The 6494-nt window shown below is 41.0% G+C and overlaps 1 protein-coding gene across 1 annotated transcript in view; it reads right to left on the reverse strand.

Moving 5' to 3' along the window:
- The window catches only part of CRYBG3 (crystallin beta-gamma domain containing 3), a 91192-nt gene that overhangs the window by 9741 nt on the left and 74957 nt on the right, over positions 1-6494 (reverse strand). The window lies entirely within an intron of this gene.

Here is a 6494-nt window from a genome sequence, read left to right on the forward strand (position 1 = left end):
CCCAACAAAACACATGTGCCTGAAACATACTGGATTTATCAGTGGCATTGTCGTGGAATTATATTCCCCACTGACATAAGGCAGAAAATGAGCCACTTAGAGATGCAGAGAGGCCTTTGTTTGCATTTGAAAAATCTCTCTATGATCTGGTCAGTATCATCAGGCCCTTGGTTGCTTTTCAAAAATCCTGTTTATTTACAGCTGGAACAGGTTACAGCAGTTCTCAGGGTGATCTGCAGATTGCTATGAAAGCAGTGAGGCAAATCACAAGACTGTTGTGTGCTGACTGCCATTAGCTATTTGATGGTTTGTTCACTGGAATAATCTTAGGGATCTGAAAACTGAAAAATGTTAAAAGCAACAGACCTAAAAAGTTTTCCATGTTTTACAGACATTCCTATTTTTCTTCTGACAGCCTTGAAAAAATAACATTATTAGTAGAGACATCAATCTCATACAGAATTGCAGCACTCTTCACTTATGCCTTTCTCTACAGCAGAGAGACTTTCTTATGAAGTAAATAAGATCACCTTGCATAACTGGGCTACAGCTGCAAGATGAGGAGAAAAACAAGGGGAAACTCATTTAAACATAACAAGTCTGTGTCTTAGAATCACAGAACGCCAGGTTTGGAAAAGATCTCCAAGATCATCTAGTCCAACCATCCATCTATCACCAATACTTCCCCACTAAACCATGTCCAAACATTTCCTGAACACCTCCACAGACGGTGACTCCACCACCTCCCTGGGCAGCCTGTGCCACTGCCTCACCACGCTTTCAGAAAAGAAATTTTTCCTAACATCCAACCTGAACCTCCCCGGCCCAACTTGAGGCCATTCTTTCTTGTCCTACTACTGTCACCTGAGAGAAGAGGCCAACTCCCACCTCACCACAACCTCCTTGCAGGCAGTTCTAGGGAGCTATAAGGTCTCCCCCGAGCCTCCTCTTCTCCAGACTGAGCAATACCAGCTCCTTCAGCCGGTCCCCATAAGACTTGTGCTCCAGATCCCTCACAGCCTCACTGTCCTTCCCTGGACACGCTCCATGTCTTTTTTTGTAGTGAGGGGCCCAAAACTGAACACAGTACTCAAGGTGCGGCCTCACCAGAGCTGACAATCACTTCCCTGCTCCTGTTGGCAACTTACACAAGCCAGGATGCCATTGGAGTTCTTGGATACATGGGCAGAGGCACTGCTGATTCATGTTTAGCCATGTATCTCCATACAAGGAATACTTTAATGGTTTTTCAGCTGTTTAAACTTGAAATCGTAAGCATTTTTTTGCAATTTTTATCCTGATGTATTTGATAAAGGAAGACAGAGTAGGTCTGACTGCTACAATCAGCAACCTTTTTCTTCGGAGACGTCACACTGTGATAGCCAGCTCACTGCAGCAGGCAGAATTTCTTCTGTAACAAAGGTATTGCCTCAGGTGAAATGAATGAAAAAATATTGAATTATACTTTATAATTAAGAGAACATAACTTTCATGTTTGAAGAGGCACGTGCATCTGAGTGAAGTATCTTAAGAGCTTAGCTGTGCTTCAGCTCTCACAAACTTACTGGCTCTGACTCAGTGCACTTGGTATGTAGGTGGTTGTTTGGTTGTCCAAATCACAGAATCACAGAATTGTAGGGGTTGGAAGGGACCTCCAGAGATCATCGAATCTAACCCCCCTGCCAAAGCAGGTTCCCTACAGCAGGTCGCACAGGTAGGCATCCAGGCAGGTCTTGAACATCTCCAGAGAAGGAGACTCCACCACCTCCCTGATCCTGCCTCAGAGAAATTGCTTTCCTCCACTGACTACTGCAGAGACAATGTGAGTCATGCTACTCTTCATGGACAGGGCACTGGATGGATAATTTTAAAGAAGGATCATTCACCTGGCAAGATTTTTTTTTTAATAAAAAAGTTACACTCCTACAAAACAAATGCTATGTGCAAAGCGGGAAGAGATTAAAACTCATCACTGTCTTTATTTTGGAATGTCTGTTCTTCCCATCTGCCTTCTAGTGGATGAGGTGTGTTTATAGCTTACTTTGCGATCTAGAACAAGAGATTGAGTGCAGGTAGCTACTTCTCAGGTTGCTTTGCTGAGCAAGGCATTGCTATCACACTCCAGCTTGCAGAAAGCCAACTCCCTTGGCACTGGCTTTCACCTAAGTGGAAAAGCCACATGCAGAATTGGTTCAAAAGGGAGAGTTTTCACAAATGCATCAGAAGGCACAGGAAGCATCAGGTGGCATCCTTGTTGTTAGACACTGCTACCAAAGCCTATAGGTACTTCAGTTTTGCAATATCCAATATATTAAGGACAGGGATGCTGTGCTGGTCAGAACAGTCAAGTGATCGAGCATTATCCATTTATAAATCGTCCAAACAGCAAATGGGTTGAGTCCATTAAAATGACTGTACATGGCTGAGATAACTTGAACTTTAATGGCCATGTGAAAACCAGCAGGTTTTTCAGAATCCCACTCTGTCAATATGCAGCAGATGTTGCATCTGAGACACACTGGGAACTGAACACAAGGATTGATGCCACTCTGTCCAGTGAGAGCTAGAAGGATTTCACTGATCTTGGTGCAGACGTGAAGTCCAGAAACAGAAAACACGCTGCTGTCTCAAGCACTGAAGCTGTCATGTTTCCATAACCATATATAGAGCAATGCTCTGGTTACTCACTTTATATATGCTTTTTTACACCATCAGCTGGCAGCAGTGACTTGGCCTGGCTTTTCTCTCTCATTTTGTTTTCTTAGCTCCATAGAAACCACCAACAGTAAAAAAAAAAAAAAAAAAAACCAACAAGGTTTTGAGGCTATGCTACTACACTTTTCACAGAGACGTTTTGTTTGTTGCCCTTCTTTGAAGGATGCTGAGGTGCATTTTAACTCATTTTCAGGCTGAAGAGCCATCAGTGATAGGTGAGAGTGTGAGACTGCCAGGACCAGCTTACTCCACTAAGGACAAATCCTGATGGACCAGAGAAGAACGGGGCTCTCTGAGGGCCAGAGGAAAGGCAGCTGGAGACAACAAGATACAAGAGGAGACAAACAGACAACCTAAGTTTAGGACATTACTTTAAGTGGACCCCACTCCCAGATTTTGAAAGATGAGATAAAGGCATCTACATTAACCCACCACTGGCAAGTTATTCCCAAGGCTAGGTTACATTAGCTTCTTTTCACAGTTATTTCAGACAAAATATCTGAAATGCTACTCTCTGGTGAAGGGTTGCCAACTGCAAGAGTGACAATGCACTAAAGAATTCATTTAAACTGATCTTGTGTATTAAGGAATTAACTGCCTTGCTTAAACCAACACCAATAAAGTTTTGAAGGTTTAGTTTCTGCTGTTTTTAATGTCAATATCAACGAGGAAGAAACTGGAAAAGATTTAATACATTTAAGAGGCCAGTGATGAAGGAAGGCTATATTTACATAGTGTTTTCAAGGTACAAGCACCCCTACGAACTGTTAAATATAATGATATTCTTTACTTAGCAGGTGTGGCACTCTATGGTTAATATATCCCATAATGCAAGGAAGGAAAATGAGAAAGCCTTCCTCCCTCCCCACATTGTGAGGCTGAAAAGTTAAGCCATGGAGATCGACACAGAAAAGGTCTCTCGCGCATCTCAGGTTGGCTCAGCTCAGCCTTTCCTCTTTGACTTTCACCTTCACTTGATGGAGAGAAGCTGTGCACCACAAAATTTTTCACAGTTCAGAACAAGATTTTGTTCATTTTGAACAGGATTTTGAACATTTTCAGTTCAGAAAATATGCGAAGCAAGTTGGAAGCATTAAAGATCAATGCAGGGCGAGCTTCCTTTCAAAAGCCTTTTCTTTGCATTGTAAGGCTTGGGTGCCTGATTCAAGGAGACAAAATAGTGCAGAGATACAAAGAAAGTAACCAAAAGTGCTACAACTGAAACCCAAGTGCATGTGGGAATTTGCACACATTTCCTTATAATAAAGATAGATAATTTTCACTATGAATATTGTCAAAAATTATTACTAATCATCCCACTGAGAAAGATTTACCAACATAACATATTTTTTCATACATCTTTTTTGGCAAACTTAGATTTGGCAAACTCAAATGAGAAAACCCAATAAAGCCAAATAAATCCACAGGGTTGCAAAAAAAGCATGGCTGCAAACTCATCACCATCCCTGCTGACCTGCAGCTATGCAAACGGCCTTTGCCAGAGTCTCACTGGAGAAGCTTCAATAGCTGTATTACAGAATCCTTGGAAAAAATCTCTGCTTTTTAGTCTCGACTCATTTATTATTTACCACTGTTTTTGCTGAAGTCGTGCTCTGCTGGCTAATCCCTTCAGTGTGGGAAGGATGCCTGGCTAAGGGAAACGAGACTGCTCTGGAAGACAGCAACACCCACAGTCCGGCCCCAGCTGCACCAGATGACTCATGGCCTGGCCCTAGGAAATACTGATTACTTTTTGCATCTGATTTGATTATTTACCTCACGGGAATGCTGGGAAGATTAGTTAACACCTGTATTTATCTTGAAGATAAGCAGTATGGAAATATTGGAAATATCATGATTAATCAGAGGAAGAATAAAGAACCTCAGAAGAAAAGAAGAAAAAAGCATCGTATGGCCCTACAACCCAGACATCATTTCTGTTTTTAGCAAATGAATTTAGAATTTTGACAAGCTCTGGGATTGGTTTAACTTTAAGGATGAAGTTAATGTTTTAGAAGGAAAAGTAATTGCTTGCTGCAACAATCTTGGGTATAGTTATCCTGGTAATGGCACATTATGTATCATGGGGAGTCTAACAAAATAATGTGTCTGCAACTAAAGGTGAGCCTCATTTCCTAAGAACATCTTATAAGGGTCTCCATCACCAAAACTCTTTGAGAAACAAACCATGTCCCAGTAAGCAACCACAGCCCCATAAAGGCCCCAGCTGACTTCATGTGCTCTCTTGCCTTTGGGCACGTGGTCCCTGCTTTCCTTTTCCCAAATTCATGGCAGCACATCAGGCCAGTCCATGCTGACACCAGAATGAAAACCCGCGCCTCTGCTGCAAATGCAGCAACTCTTAACCTGTGTTATGTTCTTATCTACCTGCACAGTGGGCATCAACAATAATTTCAGCAAATTTCATCAGTGAGCATCTCTTTAACAAGGTTACAGACTTTTAGATAAAGGGAGACAATGAGAAGCAAGCTGCATGAGCTCCAGTGTTCTACTGCTATGAAACAGACATGTATCCTACCAATCTAACTGGGTTTTCAACATAACTGCCTGTTCACTTCAGGAAATTAATTACTAAAAGACACATTTTCCAGCACTTTTTTCTCCACTTAGTAGAAAATTAAAAAGACTCTTTGCACTTTGAGAAGCAGCCCTATTCAGAAGAGAAGTGGCTATGTAACATATCATTATTTACCTTAAAATCTAGATTAACACACAGGTACTGCAATACTGTTTTTCTTCCCAGAATGTTGAAAACAAAGGATATTATTTTCTTATTATTGTGCTACAGAAATGCTTTCTTCCTTCTGCATAACTTCTTCGTAACCCATAGCTTTTCCAAAAAAAATGGTTGAAATTGTTCTCAAAAGCATGCGTAATTCCTACATGATGCTAGTGCATAAATGGGGAAATAACCAAAGTGGTATCATGACAATCTGAATTTCATGAGAAGTGGAGGAGAAGGAGTGCACGTGTGGAAGGGCTGGGGGCAGCACGCCATGTTTGAATGATAAGAACTCCATTTTTCAGTGACGAACCCATAAAGACATCTCCCCAGGAGCTAGAAGTCAACCATTCTAAAACAGTAAGAAATTAGACTGTCACCAGTCTGAGCCTGTTTTCCTATTCAAACCCATTTCGTGTTGCTACGAAAGGGTTGTTTTTGTTGTTTCTTTTCTTTCTTTTTTTTTAATTGGGTCAGCCCAATGATTTCAAATGACACTTTTCGATTTGTTAGGAAATTCAGCTTTTAAACACACAACATTTCTGGCAATTTTCAAAATAAAAACAAAAAATTTTAATTTTCTAAGAATGTGTGTATACATTTTTTCATTTACAAATGTTTGCTATAATTGCAAATATTCTGCTTGCATCAAAACTGCATTACTCTGAGAACAACATTTTCTCAGGTCCTTTCCTTTTCTTCAAGGAATTGGCTAATTTATTAAAAAAAATAAAAATCAGCCAAGGAATTGCAGAAGTTACTGCCTGGTTCATACAGACCAAGGCTTTACTGTTACCTCACACAGTCCCAAAAATACCACTGATATCTCACAGTATTTTTCCACCAGGCCAGAAAAGAGCACCAATGTGATGAAAGAGTACTACAAACAACTCATTTCAAATCTCAGTTGGTGTCCCTGCAGGTGTTACTGACTGCTCACTGCTCTGTTTCACAGCTACTTTGCAATTAGCTTCACACACACATACACAACACACACACACACACACACACACACACACACACACACACACACACA

Source organism: Lagopus leucura, unplaced genomic scaffold (genome assembly GCF_019238085.1).
Source record: "Lagopus leucura isolate 7727_CA_CO unplaced genomic scaffold, USGS_WTPT01 Super-Scaffold_100001, whole genome shotgun sequence".
In the NCBI taxonomy this organism is placed as follows: Eukaryota; Metazoa; Chordata; class Aves; order Galliformes; family Phasianidae; genus Lagopus; species Lagopus leucura.